General features: G+C 37.0%; 1 protein-coding gene across 6 annotated transcripts in view; it reads left to right on the top strand.

The window, feature by feature from the left end:
* The window catches only part of hivep3b (HIVEP zinc finger 3b), a 106,265-nt gene that overhangs the window by 66,621 nt on the left and 22,980 nt on the right, over window positions 1–16,664 (top strand). The window lies entirely within an intron of this gene.

The following is a 16,664-nucleotide window of genomic DNA, read 5'->3' as shown; positions in this document are numbered from 1 at the left end:
GGTACAGTTTGACAATTTTTATTTTTATTTCTCCTGACCATTTGGTGGCACTGTTATGAAAGTGTGCAAATAATTTCAAGTCATGTTTGGCATAACAAACTCCTTGTTTGGCCTGAATGTTACAAAAAACAAACTGCTACAAAACCTTCAGGGCATGGGACTGACATATGCCTATTTAGCAAAATTATTATTATATATATAATATATATATTATATATATATATATTATATATATAAATATTATGTTCATAAAATATAGCATTGTATGATAAATGTGTACAATAAAATGCCTATTATGGCAAAAACTTTGGTACAGTTCGACAATTCGACAAATCTGATTTCTATTTTGTTTATTTTATTTTATTTTTTGTGAGCAAAACACAAAAAGAGATTTCTTTATTATTTCTTCTGACCATTTGGTGGCACTGTACAGAAACTGTACTAGTAACCTCAAGTCATGTTTGGCATAACAATCTGCTTGTTTGGTCTAAATATGCTAAAACTTTGCAGGCATATAGACTTGTGGCTCTTTTGCTAAGCTCTTTGTCAAATTAGTTTATACATGTTTTAGAGGCGACACGGTGGCTCAGTGGTTAGCACTGTCGCTTCACAGCAAGAAGGACGTTTGACCGAGTCTATGCTGGGCCAGTTGGCATATTTGTGTGTGTAGTTTGCATGTTCTCCCCGTGTTTGCCGTGGGTTTCCTCGGGGTTTCCTCCACAGTTCAAAGACATGCGGGTATGATGAATTAAATAAGCTAAATTGGCCATAGTGTTTGTGTAGGAATGAGTGTGTATGGATGTTTTCCAGTACTGGGTTGCAGCTGGAAGGACATCTGCTGCGTAAAGCATATGCTGGATAAGTTGACGGTCCATTCCATTGAATGGAATGAATGGTTACCCCTGATGACTAAGAAGGTTGCCACAGAGACTAAGCCAAAAGGGACTAAGGGACTAACCAAGGTACTAATCCAAAGGAACTAAGGGACTAACCAAGGGACTAATCCGAAGGAACTAAGGGACTAACCAAGAGACTAATTCGAAGGAACTAAGTGACTAACCAAGGCACTAATCCAAAGGAACTAAGACACCAAGCCAAAGGAAAATGAGATAATGAATGTTATTTAGAAAGGGTTAGGTCTATCAAAAAACTTTTAAAAACTTTTTGGTTGGAACATCTATAGATGACCTTTTCTAATTTCGGTGAAATTCGGACAAACCATCTAAAACAAGTTAGAAAAGGTAGGATTTTTTGCATGATATTAAATATTTTTTAATTGGTTTGTTTGACAAAAGATATGTTTATAACACCACATGATATTCAAGCCATAATGTATAATGGCACTACCTGGTGACCTATTTCTTTCAAATTTCTCGCTAAACTTAAGGGTCATGTGACAAACAGGCCCATATATTTTCATTTGTACAGTATTAGCCTATGTTTGCCATTGATTAGTCAATGGCGACCATTGTTTGTTTTTGTTTTTTTCATTCATTTTCGTATTGTACTTATTTATTTCCCTTCATTAAAATTAACAGAAACACAACTAAACACTATGAACATTTTCAATTTTTTGTCGTATTTTGTATATACAGGTATATACAAGAAAATCTGTCACAGTTGACAGGTACAATATTCCTTGGAGGAGTCATTCTGTAAACAAAGACTTCATTCATCTCACATGCAATCGCTTCTACACCTAATAAACTAGCTTCAAAAGTGTCTTCAAGTGGTTATCATTACTGTTCAAGAAAACCAGTTTACAAATCGTTAAGAACCTGCAGTGTAGAAAGCGCCTGAGGCCGAATTCTTGCTGAATCTTTAGCATGAAACATGTTTCTTTAACTCGCTGTGCTAGTCTGGAGCTCTTTGTAGTGTCTAAAGCCTTTATATCCCATGCCGTATTTTAAGAATCTCTCTATCAGGAAGATGATGTGAAGCACAGGTAAAGTGCACTTCTGAAGAGCCCCGAGAGGCTTCCTCATTAACGCTGCTTTGTTTTTGGAAGGTTAAAGCCAGGAGAGACCTGAGAGGTGGCGGTAACGAGGGAATATAGCAGCTCAGAAATGCAGCCTGGAGTATGACTAATCATATCGCGGCGGCTGTGTGGGCCGGTCTGTGCGCTTGTTAGTGTTCGAGGGGCCATCTGATTCACTGACGCTCTCCGTTTGAGGCTCTGCTTGATTCACTTCCTGATGTGGGCGGAATTTTCCTATCAGCCCTGTGCTCTGAAAGCCGAAGGGTGAGGTGATTGACGGGCCCGTGAGCGCACTGTTGTGGGTGGCTTAGAAGACTGAGCCGTTCCACTTGTTCCATCTGCGAATGTAAATGAATGAAGCGCACTCGCACGGCTCATCTTTCTCATTCTTTGTCTCTGGTTACTATGGAAGCCCTGAGTGGCCGTGTTTTTACAGTACACTCGAAAGAGCATGCCACCTAGTTTTTGTTTTTTTGCTGTAAAACTTTTTGAATGAATGGTTGATCTAAAAGGAAAGTTCAGACATTGTTTATTTAATAAAGTACTTTAATTCTATGCATTGCAATAAAAAGCATACATATTGAAGACAGTTTTTTAGGTATTTTACAAGGAATGTATATTGAAGCTTTTAGTGTTAAAGGCAGAAGCCAAAATCAGAATAACTTCCTTTTTTGTGAGGATTTATGTCTTAGTGTGAGGATTGGACAGTCTGTCATTTTCACTCAGTCATCACAATAACAAATCGAGTCAAGTCAATTTTATTTCTATAGCACTTTAAGATTTAGTTTAACAACTTTATTAATCCCACCAGGGGCAATTAGATTAGGGTAGTAGCATTTAATGATACAACAAACACATAAAGAGACAAATCACTTACAAACAGGATTAAAAAACACAATCCAGCATGTTTCATAATAACTTCATAAATAGCACAAAAACATAGGAAAGACCCATATATTAAAAATTTAAAACTTGCTAAAATGTAAGGTTGTAAAGCCTTATTGCCTTAGGGACAAAGGTAATTTTAGATCTGTTAGAAGAGCATTTGATGCTTCTAAACCTTCTTTCAGAGGGCAACAGGACAAAAAAAAGGCTTCAGAGGGTGGGAGTTTTCCTTAACATTTGCTGTTCGTGTAACTCTGCTAGACTCCGCGGAAGTATACCAATAATCTTAGAGCAAGTCTTGACAAGGTTTTGAAGGCAATTTTTGTCGTAGAACCAGCATAAAATGGAAAAGCTTAATAAACTATTTATATAGGTGGTATAAAAAGTTCTCAGAATATGTTTTTCTACACAGAAAGAGTTCAGAGCATACATTCACTGATGCACTTTGATGTGGTATTAAATACTATTTCAAGATATTTATATTCCTGTACCCTTTTAACTTGTTTTCCGTTTAAATACACTGGTTTCACCTCTAAGGCATTTTTTCCAAAATTAATTGCCATCTCTTTCGTTTTTGTGATGTTCAGTTGTCGTTTAGGGCGAGGCAGTGGCGCAGTAGGTAGTGCTGTCGCCTCACAGCAAGAAGGTCGCTCGGTCGCTGGTTCGAACCTCGGTTCAGTTGCCGTTTCTGTGTGGAGTTTGCATGTTCTCCCATCCTTCGCGTGGGTTTCCTCCGGGTGCTCCGGTTTCCCCCACAGTCCAAAGACATGTGGTAAAGGTGAACTGGGTAGGCTAAATTGTCCATAGTGTATGAGTGTGTGTGTGAATGTGTGTGTGGATGTTTCCCAGAGATGGGTTGCGGCTGGAAGGGCATCCGCTGCGTAAAAACTTGCTGGATAAGTTGGCGGTTCATTCCGCTGTGGTGACCCTGGATTAATAAAGGGACTAAGCCGACAAGAAAATGAATGAATGAATAAGTTGTCATTCAGCTTTTTTGCACCACTTAAAAAAACGTGTTATGATTATTGTTGTCATTACAATCTGTATTTACAGCAAGACAGATTGTAAATTACAATATAAATTGTGTCTAAGCAGCTTAACATAGACTGTTTATATAACATCAGAAATAGAATTATTTGCCTCAATCTGAATAAGACAGGGAAATCATTAAGGTGTTTACAAGAGTTGCTTTTTGAATGTTTCCTTTAAATGTTCATGTCATAGTACATAGTTCAGTTAACTATCTAACAGTCATTTGTTGTTTTGTGAAATGCCTGACAACTGCACTGTGTGTGTGTCTTTTCCCAAATGTAGTGAAAATACTACAAAATGGTCATAGTTTTATTAAGGTGTTTATATGTCTGTGCTGAACTTCAATAGTGCAACTAAAATAGGAATACTGCACGTCTTAATTCAATTTCTGTTTAGTTCGATTATGACTTTAGTCGGATTAAAGTCATCAAAAATCACTGTTTACACGGTAAACACTTAATTAGAGTACACTACCTGACAAAAGTCTTGTCGTTGATCCCAGTTGTAAGTGCAACAAATTATAACCTGACTTCTAGTTGATCATTTGGAAAAGTGGCAGAAGGTTGATTTTTCTGATGAATCATCTGTTGAACAGCATCCCAATCATCACTAATACTGCTGAAGACCGATTGAAACCTGTATGGACACAATATTCTCAGAGAATTTAATCAAGTTTGGTGAAAGAAAAATCATGGTTTAGGATTGCATTCGGTATAGCGCTCTTTCTTATACTTCAGCCTCCACATCAAAGTTCCTGAAAGCAAAGAAGGTCAAGGTGCTTCAGGATTGGCCAGACCAGTCACCAAAGATCAACTTTATTAAGCATATCTGGGATATGATGAAGGAGGAGGCATTAAAGGAGAAGCCATAGGATCCTGATGAACTCTGGGAGTCCTGCAAGAACCTTTCTTTACCATTCCAGATGACTTTATTAATATGTTATTTGAGTCACTGCAGAGATGTATAAATGCAGTCGTCCAAGCTCATGGGAGTCATGCACAATATCATTTTCTTTTCCACTGCACCATGACTTTATATTCTGTACTGTACATTATTTCTGTTAAGTGACAAGACTTTTGTCTAAGCAAAGTGAGATCTTACTGTCCTAATCATATAATTATAAATCAAGGCATGATCATATTTTATATTGGCAAAATAAGCATAATCTAGAGGCCTTTGCCTTTCTGATACAAATGATCATCTAGAAGTGAAATTATTATGTTTTGTTGCTTAAACTTGGATAGGTGAGAAGACTTTTGTCAGGTAATATATTGTTTTAATCGTATTAAAATCCGGAGTATTAGTGTCTTCATAAATGTGAAGAAAAGAGAGTAGAAAAACATTATATATTTCATATTGTGGAACATTCCAGCATATCAGGTGTAGTTAAATTAAAACTGATTTGATTTTAATATTAACCAAACAGGGATCCACCAATCCTTTCAAGCAGTGTGTGAGGTATATTTTTTTAGTTTGTGTTATACATATTCATGTCTTAGTGAACCAAATTCATGTGTTTATTTTAATTACATTTGCATTCTGACATTACAGTAACCTACAATGGGCTTTTTCAAAAAATAATTAACAAAGATGACTTGTTTTCGTTAAAAATTGTTAATTTTGTCAAAGTTAGTAAATTATGTTTTAAATAACATGAGAAGAAAACAAAAACACTGATCCAGCGTGGCTTGTGCCTTTTTTTGTTCTTGCTGGAACTGTATGTACATGCACACAAACAACACCTTGGGCTAGTGAAACTGAAGACCTGCTGACCTGATTTGCCCTTGTTGCTCCTTAACCAAGGTAAACACTAAAAGCTTCTTGAACTCTGTTTACAAGTCTGTCTGCAAGCATCTGAGGGTCTGTGAGGTAAACCAAATAGTTTACAGTAATTCAGCTTGTGTGCTTACATGTGGGGTTTCTTGTGATGTGTGGTGATGCAAGTCTCAGATGAACATAGTCGTACATTGTTGTTGTTGTCTTTTTAAAGACAGTTGAAGCAAGCTGAATTGTGTGACATCCTTCATTAAGACTCATTTCATTTGATGAAAACTTGATTTGACTGTTTTTTTATCCCTTGTTTGGGTTTGGTCTTGATTTCGGTGTTAGTGAGCATTTTATTTTGATATATTTTGAAATGCAGCTTACAAAGCTGTGTCACATGATCATTCAGAAATGATTTAATATTCTGATATGGTGGTCAATATTATATATTATATATATATATACTTATTATAAATGTTAAAAACAGTTAAACACCTTGTTATTAGAAAATCCAAATTGAAATGGAAATCATTTGTAATATTATACAATTTTCTCTCACACTACTTCAAAGATCAAAATTGAAAGGCCCCTTTTGGTAAAAATTAAATAGACAAAAGTGGTTTTATGTCAAAGTACAGTATGGATAAAATAAATATTCCCATGACAGACATAATTATGTAAAAATACAGGGTGAATTAAAAAAAGAATGCCACAACTTTGAAAACTGAGATTTCTGCAGAGAAGAGGGGGTCATATTGAACATCTATGAACTTGTTTTCTACTGAAAAAAAAACTTAAAGTTTTCACATTGATCAATTACCCAAGGTTCCATCATGTTTCTTTGATTTTAATACAGATTTTCAAAGTTGTAGTTTCCTTTTTGAATCACCCTGTATAGTTGTACTTTGTATTTTTTGCACATTATATTTTAAATGCTTTTAAAATTCTTGTAGAAAACTTTTTAAAAACAAATTAAGGAATTAATTAAATTATTCATTTTCCTTTGGCTTAGTACCTTTATTCATTAGGGGTTCTCACAGCGGAATCAACCGGCAACTTATCCAACATATGTTTTACACAGCGGTTGCCCTTCCAGCTGTAACCCAGTACTGGGAAACACTCATACACCATCATACACTATGGCAAATTTTGTTTATTCAGTCACCTATAGTGCATGATCTTTGGACTGTGGGGGCTCCCGGAGAAAACCCACACCAACCAAGGCGCATGATTTTTGGACACGGGGAGAACATGCAAACTCCATACAGAAACGCCAACTGACCCAGCCGTGCTTCAAATCAGAGACCTCCTTGCTGTGAGGCAACAGTGCTAACCACTGTGCCACTGTGACACCACCAAATTAATTAATAAAATTATTAGTCTTAAAAAATAATATTTTGGAGCTTAACTGTGAACTTTTATTCTTTTAAAATGTCATTTAATTATTACTTTTCTGAATATGCCTGAAAATATTTGTTAATATATAAACTATTGTTACACTAAATGACATTTTATATAATTACAGTCATTTTATTTTTGCTCTGAGAAAGACGTCATTCTAATGTGCTTGTTTCTAAAAGATTTATACTCTGTTTAAAAAAAAAAAAAAAAACTTTATATTTTCTGATTTTCCTTTTATATTCTTATATACCCATTATATTATATAATATAAAATTGAATGGGTTGTGCCCCCTTCCTGTTTTTCAGTAATTCCTAAATCCACTATAGGCCACATTTCTTCCACTCTTTTTTCCGCTTTGTTTTTGGCCTGAGTGTTCACACTAACTTGAAATTCTCATGTTATTGTTCAGATTTAGAGTGAACACGTTTCTATCTTTTCCTTCCCTGTGGTAATTCAATCACAGTGTCCACACAAGCACAAGTGTCTTCAGAGCCAGCAGACTGCAGGCCCGTGACAGGGTGTGGACATCCGTGTGAGCTTCTTGTTCCGCAAACAGTCACAAGGTGTAATCCTTTGCTATTACGGTCGACGATACACAAATAGATTGCATTAGCCGTCTAGTTTGCATAGCCAAATGATACTCTTATAGGTTACTCATTTGCTTTGTAAACAGAGTCGTTTCTGGCATGGAGCTGAACGAGTCACTGGAGATTTATTCCAGGATGTTTCCTGCATGTTGGACAGAGACGATAACCAGCACGGTTCAGAGGGGTCGTGATGTCTTTCCCCCAATGATCTTTAGTGAATGTTGATGTTTATGCCAGGATAAGCGGGGTGGTGAGGTGTGCCCGTGACTCCTGCGGTGTGACATTCAGAAGAGGCCTTCTGGCGGCGTGGGTTTGCCTTTGATGAACATGTTGAGGTCTCAGCGAGTGGACACGTGGGGTCATGAGATGCTGCCACCGGCGTGCGGAGGTCAGCCTGTTTATCCGGCGTGCCACTACACTCGGATAGGATGCTGGGGGGACAAATTTAGACCTCCAGCTCACCCTCCATCTGCCTTGGCTACTGTAGCTGTAGGCCTGTCTCCATGGGAACCAGAGCCAGGATGCCAAGAGTAAGAGCTGGAAGGAGATGCACCAACTCTTTATCTGACGTTACACTCGACTAATAATATAAAAACTGTTTTTTTATATGCTGATATGATGGTTCTGTTTAATCCATGCATTTTTGTTAATATTGTGACCATTGGACGGTGATAAATACAAGTATAAATGGGGGTGTCCCAAATTTGGGTGGTTAAAGTGCATTTAGTTAGATTGTAGTTTTTCTGCAGAACAATACTTTCTACAATATTTTCTACAATATTAATTCATTTCATTAATATTAATTTCCCAGAGATGGGTTGCGGCTGGAAGGGCATCCGCTACGTAAAAACTTGCTGGATAAGTTGACGGTTCATTCCGCTTTGGCGACCCCGTCAAAAAGCCGTCAAAAAAAATGAATGAATGAATGAATGAATGTATATTAATTTATTTTCCTTCAGCTTAGTCCTTATTTATCAGGGGTCGCCACAGCGGAATGAACAGCCAACTATTCCAGCAAATGTTTTACACAGCAGATGCCCTTCTAGCTGGAACCCAGTATTGAGAAACACCCATACACTCTCTCATTCACACACACTTATACACTACGTCCAATTTAGTTCTTCCAAGTTACCTGTAATTCACATCTTTGGACTGTCGGGGAAACCTAAGCACCTAGAGTAAACCCACATGAACTCTGCAAGAGCTTACACACCCCAGACAGAAATGCCAACTGGCCCAGCATGGACTCAAACCAGCAACCATCCAGCGCTAACCACTGAGCCACCATGCCACCTATAAGAAAATTCAAGTTTGCAACATCAATGGCAAAAAAAAAAAAAAATCAATGAAAGTGATTGAAAGTCTAAATTGAATAAGGTTCCAATGGCTGCACCTGCTCACACGTGAAACATTAAAGTTGATCTGGGCTGTGCAATATGGGCTGTATCACAGCTAAATCACCCTGCAGCTCAAGACCGGTTACTGACTGAAGCTATCCAGGGCTGAGCCTGGTCAGTACTTGATTGGGAGACCACATGAGAAAACTAGGTTGCTGTTAGAAGTGGTTTCAGTGAGGCCAGCAGGTGGTGCTCAACCTGTGGTCTGTGTGAGTCCTAATGCCCCTGTATAGAAATGTGGACACCTATACTGTCAGTGTGTGCCATCTTTTGGATGAGACGTTAAAGCGAGGTCCCGACACTCTGTGGTTATTAAAAATCCCATGGCACTTCTCATAAAGAGTAGGGGTGTAACCCCTGTGTCCTGGCCAAATTCCCCCCATTGGCCCATTGTGGCCTCCCGATCATCCCCATCCACTGAATTGGCTCTATCACTGCCTCTCTACTTCACTATTAGCTGGTGTGTGTTAAGCGCACTGGCACCGTTGTCCTGTGGCTTCCGTCGCATCATTCAAGTGGATGCTGCACACTGGTGGTGGTGTGGAGAGACCAACCCCCCAAACATCATGACTGTGAAGTGCTTGGGTGTATGGCCATACACGATAAATACACTATGTAGGGATTTACAAGTTCACACTTACAGATATTTGACTGAATAAAATATGCGTATTTGGCGGTATTGCTGTCCGGGGAGAGGGCTCTGAGCTTGGGAAGACACCCTGACTCGTGTTATTTTACTTATAAGGATAGAGGGGGATAGAGTCCGAGTTCAAGAGAAAACGGAGGTATGAGGTGTTTTACTATTTATAGGGGTTTGGTCTTGAGCTGGGCGAGGCAGTGGCGCAGTAGGTAGTGCTGTCGCCTCACAGCAAGAAGGTCGCTGGTTCGAACCTCGGTTCAGTTGGCGTTTCTGTGTGGAGTTTGCATGTTCTCCCTGCCTTCGCGTGGGTTTCCTCTGGGTGCTCCAGTTTCCCCCACAGTCCAAAGACATGCGGTACAAGTGAATTGGGTAGGCTATATTGTCCATAGTGTATGAGTGTGTGTGTGGATGTTTCCCAGAGATGGGTTGCTGCAGCACATCTTACACAAGCGTAAGTTTGATCCTATCAACCCTATTTTATTCACACTTCACTGGTTACCTGCACAATATAGAATTCATAGATAAAATTATTTAATTTGTCTTTAGATTCTTAAATGGTTCTGCTCCACTCTACATATCTGAACTACTACACCCCTATATACCGTGGCAGATCATCTGCCTTTTAGAGTCCCAAAAACCAGATGTAAGCTTAAAGGTGACCGTGCATTTGCGGTGGCTGCCCCCAAGTTATGGAATGCCCTACCTCCTTACATCAGGCTGCCTCCCTTGCTGTCTCTGTTCAAATCACACCCCAAAACCTACCTTTTCTCCTCGGCCTTTGTCACCTACCTTACACGTACAGTTGTTTCACAACTTGAGCTGTATATTATATGTTATCTGTGGTTAGTGTTTTAATTTTCATTGTACTGTTCAGCACTTTGGTCTACTTTTCGGTGATTGTAAAGTGCTTTATAAATAAAGTTGAATAAATAAATACACATTAAATTACAATATTGAAGAAAAATGCTAAATAGCATGCTAAATAATCCAATATTTGATGTCCTATATGATATTTTCACAAATAAAATGATATAACCAACACATTTCATGTTATTTCAGGGAAATAATAGCATACCTGCAACTTCTCAAAGCGAGCAGCCAAGTTTTACTGTTGCTAAACAAAATCAAATAAACTAAAACAAATCAGACATTTTAACAATGTAAACAAATATAAAAATAAATGTCAAGTTGGTTACTGCTTTCTTAACTGGTTCACTTGTCCGAAAATCTGCAACAATTTTAGTATTGATGCTAAAACATGACCGATAAAACCTGCATGTCTGCTCTTCTTGGCTTCAGAGATGCTCAATGTCATGTAACTACATTGTCAGATGCGCTGAGAAGTCTTTAAGAGGCTCCGCTAATGACAGGCACTCAAATATACATTTGTATTAAATTGCTTATTTATCGCAAACCATTGCAATATACACATTTGCAATATTTCAATAGATTTGATACATTGCTCAACCCTAATTGCTACAGTACAAACACTAATGTGGTTGCATTTGAATAGCCACAGCACAAAAGACCACCTACTGACCGAACATGATCTTTATGATGGTCTTTAAGGATTATAATTGAAACAGTCGTTGCCATACAAATTCTTTTCATTTGATTGCTTTCCTGCTCGCTCCTAAGCTGCGTAACTTGGGTTTATTCACTTAAAATGTGTATAACGCCGAGGGTACCAGCAAAAATAATGCAGAGCCTGAGAAAATAAGAGGGAAGAATCTGGATGCAATCCAAACACAAGTGTTCACAAGAGACTCGTATGAGATAGGCATGGGCGAAATGGATAGTCGCATTAGCACAATACAGTTTTTCGAATTAGTCGATATTGATAATTAAAGCTATAAAAGTCTCTTTTTTTATTAGTAAAAGTTGTAGAACAAAACTTTCTTTGGCTTAATAGCAAAAATACTGTACCTTTTTGTGAAATAATAAAACAATGTTAAAATAATATCATTTAATTTTATACATTTAATGAATATTCTTCATTTCATGGTTGCATTTACATATTATGTTAATGAATTATGAGTTGAAAAACTGTCTAACTAGATCCTTGTGGCTCAGTGATTCTGCAGGTTTTTCGTGTCAGTGTTGATTTATCAGGCTTTAAACTGGTTTAAATCATCAAAACATTTGTGATTTATATCAGTTTAGTGTTTTTGTTATTGAGGAATCAGTGCTTTTGCTCTAAGCTTGAACTGCCTTCTCTCTCTCTCTCTCTCTCTCTCTCTCTCTCTCTCTCTCTTTCTTATTTTTTAGTATAGAATTTATATTGGCATAATGATTATCAATTTATCTCCCAGCCCTATTTTGAGCTGGTTATTATTACTGAAAAAGCATGTTAATATCAAGTGGAAACAGGACTGCATTGTGATTAGATTATTTAGATCACACTGCCATCAGTTGTGTATTGTAATTATGCAAGCATTAGGCAAAATGAGCTCCTCGAATCAAATTGTTCTCCTTATTTACAGCCTTGAAAAGCCCTCACGTGGCCTCTAGAGTCCTTGAATCTACTTACAACTCTATTAAAGAAAGCATGTTCCACAGAAGCAGGGTCAGCTCACCTGGAAACCACTAGAAGCGAGGCGACCGCATCCATTCGGGAGATATTTATATCATTTTTGCTGGTGCAATTAACATCCGACGAACAAGGTGACATTTCTGTTATCAAATCTGGAGAGTTGTCACCAGGACGGTGGGAGGCAGAGAAAAAGCAAGAAAATAGGAGAGCTCTAAAATGTGTTTTTCCACTCCTGTCTAGAAGCTTCCGTGGGCTATTCTAGGAAATGGCTTGACGGTTTTGTTATTCCATCGGCTCAAGCACACTCATTTTACTGCCCCTTCACAATATGTCAGATTTTCGACATGCAGATGTTGGTTTACCAGTTCATGCACACTCTGTGGTCCTGTTTTTGCAAATCTGAAGAGTTAAAACAAACTTAAAATAATATTTTTCTTTCATTTTTTAAGAATAATGGTGCTTTTTTGGCATTGATGGTTCTATAAAGAACTCCTTAACATGAAAAGGATCTTTCTTTTCCACAAAAGGGTCTATATGTAATGAAAAAAAGTTCTTTATACTATAAAATGGCTCCATTTTTGTACAAAGTTGTATTCATTGAACTATGAATTAGAGTCAAGCTCAAAATTATTCATACTCCGGGGCTATGAATAATTTTGGTACCACTTTATATTAAGTGGCCTTAACTACTATGTACTTACATCTAAATATAAAGACAACGTACTTACTGTATTCATAATGTATTAAAGAACACTTCTGGTGCACTTTGGATGGGATACGGGTAGGGTTAGGGACATGTTTGGTGGTATTGGTAGGTTTAAGAAAGGGTTAAGATGTACGGTTATAATTATAATATAAATAATAGGATATAATTATAAACGTAATTACAAAAATTAATTACAGATGTAATTACATGCATGTATTTAATAAATCATAAGTACAATGTAAAATGATGTATTTACTCAATAAGTACATTGTAACTAATTATATTTACAGTGTAAGTACATATTAGTTAAGGCCACTTAAAAAACAGCAAAGTTGGACCATAATTTCTGGCTTGACTGTATACATTTGATTGAAATATTGACTTTCGATACGTTTAAGAAGGGATTGGACATGGGACTATCCCAGATAAATAGTGATACATCAGACCTTAGTAAATCCAATCAATTACATGTCACATTCACATGATATCGGCATGGTCTGACTTTTGTGTTTTTGTGTCAGTTTTGACAGAATAAAAAATGTAAAATGTTAAAGTTTATTGTAAAGGTTGTTTTAATTTTGACTTATTTAGCTCAATGCTATTTTAACTAAAAGCAGATTTTAATGTAATTGACATCAAATAATGTGTCTCAATGAAAAGTCAAGGTTTTAAAACTGCCAACATTTTCTGTTATACTATTTCTACGGTATATGTAAGTTTTTTTCTTAACGTTTTTTTTTTTTTTTTTTTTTCATTTTAATTTTTTTTTTTTTTTTTCATTTGTTTTGTTTTTTAGGACGACAGTATCTCCAGCAGAAAATAAATCCAAAGGAGCTGTTTTAAACTGTAAAGAAATCTGTGTTCTTGAAAATAGATGACAGCAGAAGTCAATGATCCATATGAATTATTTAGCCTGACACGTTTACTGTTCCAAAATATTTGAAATGTTTCTTAAAGTAAATTGTATTGTGTTCAAAGGGGGAAAAGCTTTTTTTTTTTTTTTAAATAATTTAATTATTTCAAAAAAGTAAATATTTCAGAGCAGTAATCACATTACCGTGAAACTGATATTTTTATCCAAGCTTATCATACTTTCAGAATCTTATACCGGCCCATGTCTAGGTGGTGATCGTTGATCCTCTTTAATTTCACGTCAAGTAAAAGTTTCAGGCATTCTCTCCAAATATGAGGTGGGGAAAAATGAGCAGTCTGAAATGCAGAATTTAAAATGACTAAGTTACAAAATGGGAAGTAAGATTGTGTCAGTACAACAGGGTCTGCATGTCAGTTTAAGAAGGTCCCAGCTGTTCATATTCCCTGTCCATATGCTTAAGAGAGAGAGAAAGAGTGAACAAGTAGAGGAAATCTTGCATCATTTTTGTCACATTCTCCTCATGCCTTCAGTTTATCCTCCGTTTGACCTCTGCCTGGCTTCGTTTCTCTCTGTTGTTGATGCTACGTGAGTCTGTTATCTGTGCCAAATGACTGTTGTTTTCTTTGGTATTCTAGTATTTAGGATCCAGCATCATGTGTTTCTCTATTGACAAAGCACAGTCCAAATATTTCATATACTTTGTATATTTTATATTGATCTTATAAATATAATTTAGTACATGATCTTACTTGAGAACAGTAGCACCAGTTATGTGTTGTGTTAAGATTCTTATGTGCCCATTTGACAGCTTCAGTTAACATTCGCAGTGTCTTGAGCTTGAGTTAGGAGATGCAGATGTAAATACACTCTGACAGAACAGATTGTTCAATCTGAACAAACACTTTATTAACAAAAACAGGATCGTCTGTAATAATTGTAACTGTATGTTTATCCCTATTCGTACAGTATTTTTTTCTCTGGGATTATGAAATATTTTCACCATTTAAAGGGGGTAGTTGGAAATTGTACAGTCGTCTGAATCAGGAATGTCTGTTTTTCTTTCATATCCCTGGCTTATTTACCTACTGTTTGTTCTTTTGTCAAACACCAAGGTTGTGTGGTGACATAATTGCCATTTGAATCCATATCTCTGAGCTTCCACAGGAGATTAAAAGTTGTTTTGTAAAGGTCTTTTGGTCACCGCAATGCACCATATGGTTTCACTTTGAGGTAATCAGAAAAGAAGAAATCGTGCGTATTAAAAATGGACACTCGTGTTATAGAAGTGGTAGAAATGTATTGCATATACTCTGCAATTTAACTGCTGCCACCTCCAAATGCGTAGTTCGGCCCCAAATTATAGGACTTGAGCTCCAAAACAGCTCTACAAACATCCTGTTTATTTATTTTATGTTTTCTCTGTTATGTGGAGTCCAACCTATTGTATTTTAATAACATATTCTACACATACCCCAAACATAAACCTACCTCTAACATAACAAGTGTCAAATCCAGTTCCTGAAGGACCACAGCTCTGCACAGTTTAGTTTCTACCCTAATTAGACACACCTGATCAAACTAATTAAGTCCTTCAGGCTTGTTTGAAACCTACAGGTAAGTATGTTGAAGCAGGGTTGGAACTAAACTGTGCAGAGCTGCGGCCCTTCGGGAACTGGATTTGACACATGTACCTTACATTAACCTATTGTGTTTTAGTAATGTCTACACCTACCCCAACTCGATACCTACCCTTTACAGTATGCAAAAACAGTAATTATTGTTGTAGAGTGACATAAGAATGATATTATGTGGGTCTTAACCCCCAGTATATTGATTGGGACTCTATACTGCTCAGTGAGCACCATCTTTCAGATGAGATGTTAAACCGAGGTCCTGACTTTCTGGGGTCGTTAAAATTCCCAAATTTGTTCACTGGCCTCTGTCCATCATGGCCTCCTAACCATCCCCATATCATAATTGGCTTCACTACCTTGTGTCCTTTCTCCACCAATCAGCTAGTGTGTGGTGTGCAGTCTGCTGTCGCATCATCCAGGTGGATGCTGCACACTAGTGGTGGATAAGGTGATTTTTAGCCTACTCATCATTTAAATCATTTAGTCTTAATGTAACCTAATCACATAATGTGTATTACTTTCTTCCTGTAAAAGGTCTATGGAAGGTTCATTCATTTGTTTGATCTTCGTAATCACTTATTGACTATAGAACTCAAAAGACATCAAGGATGTTATGGGATTGGTTATGGTTAACATGTGAACTAATTCACCTGTTACACTTTCTCATTTGACAACTCCTCCATCTACAAATTTCAGACCATCCCTGAGATATAAATATTACTTTGACACACACTGGCTAAAAGAATACTTAATAATTATAACATTGAAAAAACTGTAAAACAGAGTGTATAATAAAATGTGCACTAAAATTAGACTTGAATTGAATCATTAGTAAACTTCCACATATGGATCTGATGTTGGATCTGGTGTTTGGTGATCTCTGTGTGTGTGTTTCCTTTCAGTTTTTGCTATATATAGTCTGCTTGAAAATGTCGTAATTGTGGGTCTCCCTGCCCAGTTCCTTTTGCATAGACATCTATAAATAATTCATGCTTCCTCATACAAATCCCTCTTAATCGTTCCATTTAAGGGCCATATCAATACAATGTCAGAGGTCATTAAGCTGTCTTTGATATATGGACAGACATCCATTGAAGAGTGGTAACAACAGTGTCTCCTATTTGTCTCTTTTACTCTTTGCCTTTTTATTTTACATCTGTTTGTATCAATCCAAATGTAAAATCTAACAATAAAGTGCTGTAATTTTATATAATGCACCACACACCCTTTTC

Source organism: Danio rerio, chromosome 16, assembly GCF_052040795.2.
Source record: "Danio rerio strain M-AB ecotype USA chromosome 16, GRCz13ab, whole genome shotgun sequence".
NCBI lineage: Eukaryota > Metazoa > Chordata > Actinopteri > Cypriniformes > Danionidae > Danio > Danio rerio.
Note: the sequence above shows the minus strand (reverse complement) of the source record. Positions and strands in the feature narration are given on the sequence as shown.